Consider the following 15946-nt stretch of genomic DNA (forward strand, 5'->3'; position numbering starts at 1 on the left):
ATGACCTAATAGAGGTTTTCAAGGTAATGAGGGGTTTTGATAGACTAGGTAGAGAAAGGCTGTTCTCTCTGATGAGTAGGTCAATAACCAGAGGATTTAAAATCATTGGCAAAAGATCTAGAGGGGAGATGAGGAGAAATTATTTCACTCAGAGAGTTGACGGGATCTGGAACCCTCTACCTGGAAAGGTGGTGGAAGCTGATTCCATAAATAATTTTAAAAGGGACTTGGACAGGTACTTGAGGATGAGGAACTTACAGGGCTACGTCAAAAAGCGGGGTTGTGGGACTAAGCATGACTGCATTTTCAAACAGCCAGCACAGGCACAATAGGCCGAATGGCCTCCTTCTGTGCTGTACATTTCTGTGATTCTATTGTTTTTACATATATATGAAATTTGCTTGCAGATTTGCTCCTCCATCTCCTTCCCAGTATTTGGTGGTCTATAGTGCACACCCAGCAGCAGTACAGCTCCTCTTCTGCTCCTTAAATCTAACCAAATAAATGCTGACTTTGAACCATCCAGCACATCATCCCTTTCCAGGGTTGTAACAGTATCTTTGATCAATACTGCTACCTCCCTCCTTTTCTTCCATCCCTATCCCTCCTGATTACATTGTAGCCAGGAATGTTAAGTTGACATTCCTGCCCATTGCCACTATGTCATAACCCCATGCGACAACTTGTGTCTGCAGTTCACCAACCTTATTTGTCACGCTCCGTGCATTTATGCACATGTTCCCCAAACCCACCTTTGTCTGCTTTCTATTACTCCCCGTGTCTGATCTTTCATCTTTCTGGACCACTCTTTATTCTGACATTGCTGTTTGCCTCTCCTATTCCTCTGTGCACCTTGTTTCTCCTCTCTGATAATGCATCCTGGTTCCCCTCCCCCTCCCAAATTAGGTTAAACTCTCCCCTGCAGCATTAGTTAACTTCCTCTGAGGACATTGGTGCCAGCCCTGTTCAGGTGCAACCCATCGACCTTGTATAGGCCCCTCCTGTCGCAGAACTGGTCCCAATGTCTCAGGAATCTGAAGCAATCCCTCCTGCATCATTTCTCCAGCCATGCATTAATCTGCTTTATCTTGTTCTTCCTATACTCACTAAGCTTAAAGCCTGTTACATCTGTAACATTTTCCAGTTCTGATGAAAGGTCACTGACCCGAAATGATAACTCTGTTTCTCTCTCTCCACAGATGCTGCCTGACCTGCTGAGTATTTCCAGCATTTTCTGTTTTTATTTCAGATTTCCAGCATCTGCAGTATTTTGCTTTTGTATCATTAATGGCCCAGAAATTCGGGTCGGGGGCTTCCTGCGGGTGCAAGCCCCCGACCTGCACTTACCTAGCGTGCCGGCCGTTAAGCTGTGGGCCTGCGTGGGATTCCGATCCTGGGCCTCCTCCAGTGCTTGCGTATCCCAGGGGCACGGTTAGTTCGATGCATCCCCTGGGATCACGTGAGCCATGGAGAGCCAATGGTACCAGGGAATGCTTCATTCATAAGTTTGACAAAAAGAGCTGTCAAACCTATAAATACTAAAAGCCCCAAAACATCACTAAAACCTCAAATAATTTTTTTTTAAATCATATTTTTAAAATAAACTGTAAATTACATGAAATAACTATTTTAAACAATAATTTAAATTTTTGAAAAAATTAATTACATTTTCTAACGGGGCTAAACATAAACTTACCTTTCTTTAAAGTATTTAAAAATAATAAACCTGTGGAAAAAATGTTTTAATTTTAATTAATTCACCACTTACCTTGTTAAAAGCAGGCCTTGCGCCTGCTTTTTAAAAGTGTAACTGCTGGAGACTTACCCTCCCGGAGAAACCTGCAAAAAAAATGTAAGTTCAATGCGCACGCGCTGCCTCTCCGGCGCATGCGTTTGACCACTGAACCCCTTCTTTCAGGGGAACGGAAGTGCCGGTTTCCCGCGCATGCACAGTGCATGCACGAAACCGGCACTTTCGTTGGGCCTACGCGTGAGTACCCCGTGCGTACTCACGCGTTGGGACCCAAATTTCTGGGCCATTATCTTCATAGCTACCTTACCCTGATAGATCACCCAAAGCACCAGCGTGCTCTTTAATTATTTTCTGACTTCTAATGTAACTGAAAAAGCTTTACCATCACTACTAAGATTGTCCACTATGCCTCTTTCTAATGGTGTGGAAATGCCGGTGTTGGACTGGGGTGGACAAATGTAAGAAGTCACACAACACCAGGTTATAGTCCAACAGCTTTATTTGAAATCACAAGCTTTCGGAGCGCTGCCCCTTCGAAGGAGCAGCGCTCCAAAAGCTTGTGATTTCAAATAAAGCTGTTGGACTATAACCTGGTGTTGTGTGACTTCTTACATTTGTCCTCTTTCTAATGCCATTTTAGCATTCCTAATACCAGCTTCAGTTATTCTCAGCTTTTTTTTTAATATACTTGTCCCTACTCTCTTGACAATTGTACCATTTATATATAATGAAATCCTTTTTTAGGTTAATTATTCCACAGACCTCCCTGTTTAGCCACTTAGACTTCACTTTACTTGAGCTCTCCATTTTATCTTAGGGATATACACATCAGAATGGAGACACCCTCTTTAGCAGGGGCCTACTTGTACTCCTCTGGAAACATGTGTGCCAGAGTAGCCATATTATGTACTCAGTTAAATTCTCCATTCTAAGGAATACACTTCTACAATACTTAAAGTCCCAATTAAATTGGGTATAAGGTGATGTACCTTAGGCTCATTAATGCTGGGCGAAAAATCAGAAGCTTCACAATAAATTAGCAGATACATTATTTTTGTAGGGGGCTGAATACATTAACTCAAGAAAATACTCTATTTTGAGTCAATCATAGTTCAGCAAATTCACCATGGTGTTCAATTATTAAGCAATAAAGAACTGCAAAGTCATCATTATTCATGACTAATTTTTTTACTATAATTATGTCCTCATTCAGTCAACTCAAGATTAAGTATAATTGTGAAATGAGTTACGAATTACTGATATACACAATTCAACTGCTAAAATGGTTTAGTGTCATCTTTGTAATGAGAATTTTATAAACAAGAGGGATTAATTTGCCAAATTTGACATGTAAAAACGCCTAAAATAATCTTGAAATACATTGTTTGCCAACAATAATAAATTAATTAACCAACCATAAATTTTTCAGAAAAGTAATTTTGGGGTAGGGTTTCCACAAATTGCGTCCAAATTTGTGCTAGTTTTGAGAAGTGTTTTTTTTCTCACGCTTCCACTTAATCTCATTTGCATATCGCCAAACGTAAAATCTGCTATGAACCACCGTAATCGGGCAGTGTTTTAGAACGTAATTTAAAAAAAAAAAATTGCTTCAAAAAATATTCCTTAATATATTTAAGAGTGGTAACTTGGTGCAGTTTTATTAATACAGCTGAAAATGGGTTTACCACAAAAAATAAGCATTTTTAATCAGAGTGTCAATCCATCACCTGTGAGTAACCTGATTTTAAACAACTGAAAATAACTTTAAAAAACTATACAGAACAATTTGCTGGTTATATTGGTGTACATAGTAAGTATCTTAGTAAACGAAAAAAAAATATATTCAACAGCTTTCAAAATGTGGCAATTAGTGTCCTTGCACCCAAAAGAACCAGCTTAATTTTAAGAGCCTCCTTGAAGGCTCACAAACAGTCACAATTAGCGGTAACTCACAATGGCAATTCATTCTATTGGGGGCGAGGCCAGTTTTGTGGGCTAAGTCAGTTTCTAGCATGATGTTTTTCAAACTAGCGCAAAAGATTGTGGAAACTCGATTTGCGCTTGAAATTCTGTGATCTTTTGCGTTGGTTTTGACGATTTGGGGCGAATTGTGCTGAAATAACAACACAACCTAACCGAAACTCCTGTTTTTAAAAACTTTTATGAAATTTGTTGTTGGATGTGGGCGGTGTTGTCAAGGCTTCATTTATTGTCTATCCTAGTTATCCTGAGAAGGTGGCGATGGGCCTTCTCCTTGAAATATTACAGTCCTTGTGATGATGGTACTCACATAATGGTGTTAGGAAGGGAATTCCAAAAAATTGACCCAGTACGATAAAGGAATGGCAGTTTATGTCCAAATCAGGATGATGTATGACTTGGAGCAGAATTTGGAGGTGATGGTATTTTCATGGCATTGCTACTCTTGTCCTTCATGATGGTAGAAGGCACGGGGTAAGGAGATGCTATCAAAGTAACCTGGTGAGTTGCTGCAGTGCATCCTGTAGATTGTACATACAGCAGCCATGGTGCTTCGGTGATGGAGGGGGTTTATATTGAGCTGGTGACAGGGGTGTCAGTCAAGCAAACTACCCTGTTTTTAAAGGTGTGATACATAGGGGGGAAAATTCTGTATCGACCAATTTGGGGCGCTAACATCATCTGGACGCAAACTTTAGCGCCCAGCGCTAATTAACGCCGGTGACTGCAAAATTCAGTTTTAGCGCCCCTAGAGGGAAGTGGAGTGCTAAATCAAGCGCTACACACTTCTCTTAGGGCGCTAACATCAGGGAGTGGGGTGCTACCTCAGAGCACTACTCAAGCTCAGGCGCTGTCAATTACAAGTACTCAGGCTGGCTGGCGCCTTCCAGTTCTTAAAGGGAAAGTTTAATCATGCACAGCCTCACTCTGATCATTGCTGCTTGTGACCTGGACATGCAAGAAGGTGCAATCCATCAACAACAAATCTCATGGCTGATCAGAGGCCTAGAGGGAGGGCTCGCCGGTTTAGCGACCAGGCATTGGAGGTTCTGGTTGCGGCTGTGGTACACCGACGGGCAGTGCTGTTCCCAGGCACTGGCAGGAGGCCATTGCCACAGGAGTTCAGGAGGATGTGGAGGGAGGTGGCCCAGTACGTCTCGGTCAGAAGCGTGATCCATAGGACTCACACCCAGTGCTGCAAGAAGTTCAACGACCTCACTCGGGTGGTCAGGGTGAGTACATGCTTCAAAAACATCTACATCCCACCATCTCAACCTCACTCTGTGCACAGACAGTATAAACCACCAAATCTCCAACACTCACTAACCAGCTATGCCCATCTACTAAAAGTCACATCCACACCTCATGCCTTGCATACATTAACAGCTATTCAACTATGGTAAGCACATCTGCCAAACACATGGCTGCACACTCACTCACATGCTGTCCTTTTTCTTGCAGGCTAAGCTTGCTCATAACAGGAGGGAGCAGCAACATATGGGAGGAGGTCAGGTGAAGCTGCACCCCCTCACACAGCTGGAGGAGCAAGTGCACAGAATCATCGCGAGCAAGTCGTGGGCGCTGTGGCAGTCGGAGAGGTCGACCCCCTTGGGGACAACAATGGTATGTTCATCACCACTCCCCCTTCTCTCATATCACTTCCCCCTCACAACACAAGCCCTTCCCACTTTCCATCTCGGTATACTGTCTCCATTCCTTGCTCCCTTCCTGCCCCCTACCCTGACGTTAAACCCACTCTTGTGCCTTACTGCTTTCAGATAATCAGCCACCATCTGACCAGCCTGTCCCTCAGCCTCCCAGGGGCAGTGACACGGGAGAAGATCAGGAACACCAAGCCAGAGCCTCATTGCCTTAGTCTCCTGAGGCCGAGACATCGGATAATGGGGCCACGTGGTCGCTGGAGGGGAGCAGAGGAAATGGCTCTGATGTGGGTGAATTTTTCGCTCCAGGACCCAGCGGGCTGCAGCAACGCCATGGGGAAAGGGAAGCTCGGGGCCCATCACCCTGGATGGTGAGTGCGCGGACGAGTTCTGCTGCACAGGACTCTGATGAGGACCTCGATGTGGAGGTGTTGACCACACAGGCGATGACCATGCATACTGAGCTCATGGGTGCAATGGCAAGGGTGCCCGAGAGCATGGATGCGCTGGCTAGGAGTGTGGAGGAGTCCGCCTCCAGCATTGATCTCATCTCTGCGCAAACCTTCAAGCCCATCCTTGGCACTTTGCAGAGGATGGTTAACTTGCAGAGAGACCATGGGCACCCAGACCCCATGCTACGTGTCATGGGTGAGGTGGCAGCAGATATTGCAGCACAGGCCAAGGCAACACAATGGCTTAGTGCTGTAATGGAGTCAATGGTTGGTGCCATCCAATCTCTGACTGCTCTCATGCAGACTCAGATTGATGCCACACAAGCGCTGATTGCTGCCATCCTTGCTGGGTCACCCACTGTCCAGTGGGGATCTCACGGTGCCGTAGCAGGCCAGCAATCTGTGCTCGAGCAGATTACTCCAGATGCTGAGGTTCTGCCCCGGGGGAGTGCCAGTGTATCGGTCGAACAGGAAGGTGCTGTCCTCTGTCAGGATGACAGCATTCTTGCTCCCACCACTGTCACTTCATCATTGCACTTGCCACAGCCTGTAACCCAACCATCCCAGACTGCTGCCACCTATGCTGAGTTGGTGCAGTCTGTAGCCAGACCTTCAAGGCCCAGAGCTCGTTGAGGGCATTTTGCAGGGCCATCTGCAGTCTCTGGCTCCTGGACTCAGCAGCCTTCCGGCAACCTTGCTGCAGCCACTGGGGCCACAGTGCTTTGGAATAATCAAGTCAAAAGGTAACAAAAGCATGAATGAGGGTTTCAGCAGCGGATGAGCTGAGGCAGGGGCGGAGATGGGTGATGTTATGGAGGTGGAAATAGGTGGTCTTAATTATATGCCTTATATATGTGGTCAGTAGCTCATTTCAGAGTCAAATATGACACCAAGGTTGTGATTCAGCCTCAGACAAACTGGACGGTTTGCACCTGGGCAGGACCGGGACCAATGTCCTAGGGGGAGTGTTTGCTAGTGCTGTTGGGGAGGGTTTAAATGAAAATGGCAGGGGGTTGGGAACCTGTGCAGGGAGACAGAGGAAAGGGAAGCAAGGATAGAAACAAAAGACAGGAAGGAGAAAAGCAAAAGTGGAAGGCAGAGAAATCAAGGGTGTAAATCAAACAGGGCCACAGTAAATAATAATTCTAAAAGGACTAAGAGTGTTAAAAAAACAAGCCTGAAGGCTTTGGGGGAAAAATTCGGTATCGCCCCATATGGGGCGCCATTACTGGCAGTGCGCAAAGTTTAGCGCCTGGCGCTAATTATCGCCTCCGACAGCAAACTTGGCTTTTATCGCCCCTGGAGGTGATTGAAGCGCTACATCAGGTGCTACACACCTCTCAAGGCGCTAAGGCCGAGGAGCGAGGTGCTACCTCAGAGGGCGGGCACAGCGCAGGTGCTGTCAGTTAGCGATTGAACACAGACACACTGACGCCGGTCAGTTCTTAAATGGGAGGGTCGCTCTTGCTCTGCAGCTACACCCTGCTCACTGGAGCCTTGAATCTCGGCCTGGGCAGGCCTGTGGCTAAATCTAGCAGCCAGACACTAAGGAAAGGGCCAGGGAGCGAGCACAGCGCTTCTGTGAGCGGGCTTTGGCGGCTCTGGTTCGCGGGGTGGAGCACAGAAGGTCCACTCTGTACCCAAAGAGTGGCAGGAGGCCTTTGCCACGCGAGTACAGAAGAGTGTGGAGGGAGGTGTCTCAGAGAGTGTCCTCAAGCAGCATGGTGCCTAGGACCCATGTGCAATATAGGAAAAAGTTCAACGACCTCACTTGGGTCGTCAGGGTGAGTGCCTTTTTTCAAAACCTCTTCATCCCTCCATCTCAACCTCACTTTATGGCCAGAGGGTCTTGAAAGCCCCAATGCCCAACACTCATCCAACACCTATGGCCCTTTCATCAAACACACACGCACATTCCACACATTGCATACAGTAAGGGCTATTCAACTATGGGAGGCACATCAGGCAAGACCATGGCTGCATACAGTAAGGGCTATTCAACTATGGGAGGCATATCAGGCAAGACCATGGCTGTATATTTACTCAGACGCCGTCCTTTTTCTTGCAGGCCAAGCTGTCTCATAATAGAAGACAGCAGCAATGGACCAGTTGAGGGCGGCCTCAGCTTCAACCCCTCAGCGATCTTGAGGAGCGCGTCCACAGGATTGTGGCAGGCTGGGTGATTGGTCCCATCGCCACTGGAGACACCGACCCCGTTCTGGACAGCAATGGTAAGGTCATCACCTTTTTGTCCTCTCTCCTTCCACTTGTTCCTCACAACAGCAGCCTTTGACACTTTCAATCCAAATCACTAAATCGCTGCACTCATGCCTCCCTTGCTGCCACCCTGTCCTCACGCTAAAGCCACTCTTGTACCTCCCTGCTTTCAGCTGGTGTTTCACCAGGTGAGGAGATGGGCCCTCAAGCTGCCAGTGAGAGTGAAGCTGAAGGTGAGGAGGAAGAGGAAGCCGGACCATCAGCGCCACCCTCTACTGAGGCAGCCCATGCCCATACTGGGGACATGCCTTCCCTGGAGGGGAGCAGGGGGGAATGGTCTGATGAGGGTGAAGCTCCAGGACCCAGCGGGCTGCAGCAACGCGAGGGGGTTAGGGAAGCTCCGGTGCCTTCTCCCCGGAGGGAGAGTATGGCCTCGAGTCCTGCTGCACTGGATGCAGACGAGGAGCAGGTCCTCGCTGAAATGAGCGTCCAGGTGGAGCAAAGGCACATTGAGCTCATGGCTGCAGTAGCAAGGTTGCCCGAATCCATTGAATCACTGGCAAGGAGTATGGAGCACTTCGCTGTAGCACAGGCGGCTGTCATGCAAATGCTAAGTGTTGCAATGCAGTCAGTGGCTGGTCTCATGCAGACGCAAATTGAGGCCACGTGAGCACTGACTGCTGCTACCCTCGCTGGATCGGGCACATTTCCCCGGGGCTCTCACCACGCCGCAGCAGGCCAGCAATCTGTGCTCCATCAGATTGCTCCGGATGCTGAAGTGCTGCCCCGTGGGAGTGCCAGTGTGTCGGTCGAGCAGGGAGTTGCTGTCCTCTCTCAAGATGACAGCATTCCTGCTGCCACCACTGGCACTTCTCCACTGCAGTTGCCACCACCTGTAGGACAGACTGCTGCCGCCCATGCAGAGTTGGTGCAGTCAGCAGCCGGGCCCTCCAGGCCCAGAGCTGGTCCACGCCGTCCTTCAAGGGCATCTGCAGTCTCAGTTTATGACACTCAGCAGCCTTCCCCCAGCCTTGTTCCAGCCACTGGGGTCCCATTACGGAGGAGCTGCAGGGTGGGAAGGGGGGAATTTCGCAAGGGAAGCAGATCACCCTCGAAGAGCAAAAAGTAGGAGGTGTGGCAAAATGTTTTTCATTGTTTTATTGAAGGCCGAGATTCATGGTCAAATTTTTGTTACTGTTTTGGACATTGTCTCCAGGTTGTGAGAGCCAGTTATGTGAATGACTGCTTTTTTTTGTGTTTCTTTCTATTACTTTGTCATGCGGAAATGAGACACACAGAGTTTGTGAAATAAAGAAGTGTCTGTTTTCAAAATGTATGTTTGGTCTTTGCAATCATTGTTGCCTTGACTGGCTTAGGGGTTGCGGGATACTTTCATTCAGGTTGTTTGAATGGCAGAAGCCATTCCCTCAGAGGGGGCCTCGAAGCAACTTGCTATGAGCATTTGACGGACGGCCCTTCCACTTGGTGCCTCCCTCCCGCCTTGGTGCTGCTGATGATCATCCTCCTCCTCCTCCTCCTCCTCCTCTGGTGGTGCTCCAATGTCTGGTGGCATTGGCTGGGCCCTGAGGATTGCAAGGTTATGCAGCATGCAGCACACAACAACGAAGTGGGAGACTCGCTCAGGCGAGTACTGCAGGGCTCCTCCAGAATGGTCCAGACAGCGGAACCATTGCTTCAGCATGCCGATTGCATGTTCAATGATGTTCCTGGTAGCATGATGGCTCTCGTTGTATCGTAGCTCAGCAGGGGTGCTGGGCGAACGGAGCGGTGTCATCAGCCAGGTGCACAGAGGATATCCCTTGTCCCCGAGAAGCCAACCTCCTGGGTGATGCGGTGCCTGGACAAGGTCTGCCACAGAAGTCTGGCGCAGGATGAAGGCATTGTGGCTGCTGCCTGGAAAGTGGGCATTGACAGGGAGTATCGGCTGTCTGTGGTCACAGACCAACTGGACGTTTAAGGAATGGAAGCCCTTTCGGTTGCGGAAATCCTCGGCATTCTCTTGCAGCGCCCGCAAAGCCACATGTGTGCAGTCAATGGTGCCCTGCACCATGGGGAAGCCCGCTATCATCGCAAAGCCCGTTGCGCGTTCTTGCTGCTTGTCCGGGGTCATGGGGAAAGAGATGTACTCTCGTCCCCTTTTAAAGAGGGCATTTGTTACCTGACTGATGCAGCAATGCACCGCAAACTGGGAGATATTGGCGATGACCCCAGTAGCTGATTGAAATGAGCCGGTGGCATAAAAGTTGAGAGCCACTGTTATCTTCACTGCCACTGACAGAGACGTCCTGCTCCTCAGTTGAGGCTGCAGATCTGGCTGAAGCAGGTGGCAGAGCTCAGTGACCACCTCCTTGCTGAATCGCAGCCTTCGCAAACAGTGCTCCTCAGACATATTAATGTAGGAGAACTGTTGGCGAAAAACCCTGGGAGGGTAAGGTCTCCTGTACCGAGGCCTGTTGGCCCTCCTCTGTCTGGCCATGATTGCCACTCTCTCTCTGCATCTCTGTGCCCTCCAAATGTGATGGAGGAGGATGAAATTCCCATCCATTGCAGCCCCCATAGTATCTGGGCAATCAAAGTTATGAAGGTCAAAAAGCAAAGTACCTGCAAAGTTATGGTCAGAAGCCAAAACTACCTCAGACAGCATTGACTCAATGCAGAAGTCTCTCTTTCTCTCTTTGTCTCTCTCCAAATCTCTCTCTCTCTCTCTCTCTCTCTCAGAATGAGTGGTGCAAAAATGGCTACCACACAAAAGCCAGGAAGAGGCCCCCTTTAAATAGCGACCCTCCAGCCCCAAAGCGACTGGGATGCATTCCAGTCAACCTGTCATTGGTAGCGCCAGGCGGAAAGGAGGAGGGCGCCACTGAATTTCCGGTCCAGGGCACCCCAAGGGCGTTGCACTCTCGAATGACGTCAAGATCTGCGTGCGGGCGGTATTGTTTAGCGCCGCTGCAAAATGTCCGGTCAATTTCGTGAGAGGCGCAGATATCGCCGTGTCGGGCGCTAGTTGGTTTGCGCCCCACTTAGCGCCCTCTTAAGGCTCTAACGGGTGGTGCTACCAACTGAATTTTTCCCCCCTTGTATCTTAATGCGAGCAAATAGATGTAAACAGATATGATATATTTGGGATTACGGAGACATGGCTCCAGGGTGACCAAGGCTGGGAATTCAACATCCAGGGGTATTCAATATTCAGAAGGACAGGCAAAAAGGAAAAGGAGATAGGGTAACATTGCTGGTTAAAGAGGAGATTAACACAATAGTAAGGAAGGATATTAGCTCTGACGATGTGGAATCTGTATGGGTAGAGCTGAGAAATACCAAGGGGCAGAAAACGTTAGTGGGAGTTGTATACAGACACCCAAACAGTAATGCTGAGGTTGGGGATGGCATGAAATGGGAAATTAGAGATGCATGCAATAAGGGCACAGCAGTTATCATGGGTGACTTTAATCTACATATAGATTGGGCTAACAATACTGTGGAGGAGGAATTCCTGGAGTGTATACGGGATGGTTTCCTGGACCAATATGTTGAGGAACCAACTAGAGATCAGGCAATCTTAGACTGGGTATTATGTAATGAGAAAGGACTAATTAGCAATCTTGTTGTGCGAGGCCCCTTGGGGAGAAGCGATCATAATATGATAGAATTCTTCATTAAGATGGAGAGTGAAGTAGCTGACTCAGAGACTAGTGTCCTGAATTTAAATAAAGGAAACTACGATGGTATGAGGCGCGAGTTGGCTAGGATGGATTGGGGAACGTTACTTAAAGGGTTGATGGTGGATAGGCAGTGGCAAACATTTAAAGATCGCATGGATGTACTACAGAATTTGTTCATCCCTATTTGGCATAAAAAAACAAAAAAGGTGACTCAACCGTGGCTAACAAGGGAAATTAGGGATAGCATAAGATGCAAGGTGAGGACATATAAATTGGCCAGAAAAAGCAGCAATCCGGAGGATTGGGAGCAGTTTAGGATTCAGCAAAGGAGGACAAAGGGATTAATTAAGAGGGGGAAAATAGAATATGAGAGTAAGCTTGCAGGGAACATAAAAACTGACTGTAAAAGCTTCTATAGATATGTGAAGAGAAAAAGATTGGTGAAGTCAAGTGTAGGTCCTTTGCAGTCAGAATCAGGGGAATTTATAATGGGGAACAAAGAAATGGCTGACCAATTAAATACATACTTTGGTTCTGTCTTCAGAAAGGAGGACACAAATAACCTCCCAGAGATGTCGGGGAACATAGGGTCTAATGAGAGGGAGGAACTGAAAGAAATCAGTACTTGTAGGGAAATGGTGTTAGGGAAATTGACGGGTTTGAAGGCCGATAAATCCCCAGGGCCTGATAATCTACATCCTAGGGTACTTAAGGAAGTGGCCCTAGAAATAGTAAATGCATTGCTGGTCATCTTCCAAAATTCTATAGACTCGGGCACAGTTCCCATGGATTGGAGGGTAGCTAATGTAACCCCACTATTTAAAAACAGTGGTAGAGAGAAAATGGGGAATTATAGACCGGTAAGCCTGACATCGGTAGTGGGGAAAATGCTAGAGTCCATTATAAAAGATGTAATAGCAGAGCACTTGGAAAGCAGTGACAGGATCGGACAAAGTCAACATGGATTTACAAAAGGTAAATCGTGCTTGACTAATCTACTGGAATTTTTTGAGGATGTAACTGGTAGAATAGATAAGGGAGAACCAGTGGATGTGATGTATTTGGACTTTCAGAAGGCTTTCGGTAAAGTCCTGCATAAGAGATTAGCAGGCAAAGTTAAAGCACATGGGATTGGGGGTAAGGTACTGACTTGGATAGAGAACTGGTTGGCAGACAGGAAGCAAAGAGTTGGAATAAATGGGTCTTTCTCCGAGTGGCAGGCACTGACTAGTGGGGTACTGCAGAAATCGGTGCTAGGACCCCAGCTATTCACTACATATATTAATGATCTAGACGAGGGAAGTAGATGTAATATCTCCAAGTTTGCAGACGACACAAAGCTGGGTGTGTGTGTGTGCTGTGAGGAGGATACAGCGAAACTCCAGTATGATTTGGACAGGTTGGGTGATTGGGCAGATGCATGGCAGATGCACTATAATGTGGATAAATGCGAGGTTATCCACTTTGGTGGCAAAAACAGGAAGGCAGATTATTATCTGAATGGCAATAGATTGGGGGAAGGGGAGGTGCAATGAGACCTGGGTGTTCTTGTGCACCAGTCGCTGAAGGTAAGCATGCAGGTGCAGCAGGCGGTTAAGAAGGCAAATGGTATGCTGGCCTTCATAGCGAGAGGATTCGAGTACAGGAGCAAGGATGTCTTGCTGCATTTGTACAGTGCCTTGGTGAGACCACACCTTGAGTATTGTGTGCAGTTTTGGTGGCCTTATCTGAGGAAGGATGTTCTTGCCATGGAGGGAGTGCAGCGAAGATTCACCAGACTGATACCTAGGATGGCAGGAATGACGTATGAGGAGAGATTGGGTCGATTGGGCTTATATTCACTGGAGTTCAGAAGAATGAGAGGGGGTCTCATTGAAACTTATAAAATTCTAACAGGGCTAGACAGACTAGGTGCAGGAAGGATGTTCCCGATGGCGGGGGAGTCCAGAACCAGGGGTCACAGTCTAAGGATAAGAGGTAAGCCATTTAGGACTGAGATGAGGAGGAATTTCTTCACCCAGAGAGTGGTGAACCTGTGGAATTCTCTACCACAGAAGGCAGTTGAGGCCAATTCATTAAATATATTCAAGAAGGGGTTAGATATATTTCTTAAAGCTAAAGGGATCAAGGGATATGGGGAGAAAGCAGGGACAGGGAATTGAATTTGGATGATCAGCCATGATCTCATTAAATGGCGGAGCAGGCTCGAGGGGCCGAATGGCCGACTCCTGCTCCTATCTTCTATGTTTCTATGTAGGCAGAAGGATGGAGTTAGTGGCTAGGGAACGGAGTTCGTGGCGGGGACCGAAAACAATGGCTTCGGTCTTCCCAATATTTAATTGGATAAAATTTCTGCTCCTCCAGAACTGGATGTCGCACAAGCAGTCTGACAATTTAGAGACCATGGAGGGGTCGAGAGAAGTGGTGTTGAGGCAGAACTGGGTGTCATCCACGGACATGTGGAAACTGACACTGTGATTTCGGAAGATTTCACCAAGGGGCAGCGTGTAGATGAGCAATAGTAGGGGGACAAGGATAGATCCTTGGAGGACACCAGATGTAATGATGTGGGAGCAGGATGAGAAGTCACTGCAGCTGAGTCTTTGGCTACGATTATATAGATAAGAACGGAACCAGGCGAGTGCAGTCCCACCCAGCTGGACGACAGTGGAGAGGCATTGGAGAAGGATGAAGTGGTCAATCATGTCAAAGGCTGCAGATAAGTCAAGAGGACGAGGAGGGATAATCTACCTTTGTCACAGTCACAAAGAATGTCATTTGTGACTTTGATGAGAGCCATTTTGGTACTGTAGCAGGGGCGGAAACCTGATTGGAGGGATTCAAACACGGAATTGCGGGAAAGATGGGCACGGATTTGGGAGGCAAAAACCATTCAAGGACTTTGGAGAGGAAAGGGAGGTTGAAGATGGGGTGGTAATTTGCAAGGACGGAGGGGTCAAGGGTTGGTTTTTGAGGAGAGGGGTGATGACGGCAGATTTGAGGGAGAGGGAGACAGTACCTGAGGAGAGAGAACTGTTAACAATGTCAGCTAACATGGGAGCCAAAAAAGGAAGTTGGGTGCAGCAGTTTGGTGGGAATAGCGTCGAGGGAGCAGGAAGTGGGTCTCATGGACAAGATGAGCACGGAAGATCATGAGGGGAGATCAGACAGAAACTGGAGAAAGATGTGAGTTCAGGGCTAGGGCAAGGGGGAACCTTAGAGGAAGTTTGGCCCAGTGGAGTAGGGGAAGGAAGGGAAGTGGCAGAGGCATCTGAACGGGATGGTCTCAATCTTAGAGACAAAGAAGTCCATGAGCTCCTCACACTTGTTGTTAGAGGTGAGGGTGGAGGAGACAGGGGAGAGGGGTTTAAGAAGACCGTTAGCAGTGGAGAATAGAATAGGAGCCGGGGTTTATCTTTGCATTCCAGAATAATTCTGGAATAGTGAGCAATTTTGGCAGACGAGAGCAGGACCCGATAATGCTTTATGTAGTCCAGCCAGCTCTGGCGGTAAATGGCTAAACCAGTTGTCCATCATATCCGTTCACATCTGCGTCCCTTGGACTTAAGGGAGAGAAGATGAGGGCCATACCAGGGGGAACAGCCAGGGTGAGAGCGAGTAATTGTTTTAATAGGGACTAGTGCATCAAAGGTGGTGGTGAGGGTGAGGTTGAGCAGATCGGTAGCTGCAAAAATGTTGTGGTCAAAGGCTGGACCAAAGAGGGTCAAATATCTGGTCATACACTGATCATAAATTCTGCTATTTATATCTGAATATACTTCTGTCTACAGAACATTTCCTACAGATTATGGAGAGTTAATGGTAGAAGTCTCTAGTTAATGGTGAAAATAAATAAATTCCATAAAATGAACCCCACTCTCTCACCATTAAAACTCAGAATAGACTTTAAAATGGTCATCTTGAAAAGGTCTTTAATTATTGGAAAAGTTCACTAATCCATTCATTAAGATCAGAAGCAGGTTGTTTTATTCTTAAACTGAAGATTAATAAAAAGATCAGTCCAATCTAGTCATTTTATATGATAAAATATGAGCTTTACTGCGATGCACAAAATAATCAAGGGCCTGCTTTGCTCTTAGCAGCTTACTGAAAAATAAACCCAATTTCTTCTATAGAATTATTGAATAAAAGCTGTCATTTACTCAGTGTGCAGCTTCAGAGTTCTGGAAAAAGGACTAA

This window comes from Somniosus microcephalus, chromosome 1 (assembly GCF_052327205.1).
Source record: "Somniosus microcephalus isolate GS21.2 chromosome 1, FLI_Smic_1.0, whole genome shotgun sequence".
In the NCBI taxonomy this organism is placed as follows: Eukaryota; Metazoa; Chordata; class Chondrichthyes; order Squaliformes; family Somniosidae; genus Somniosus; species Somniosus microcephalus.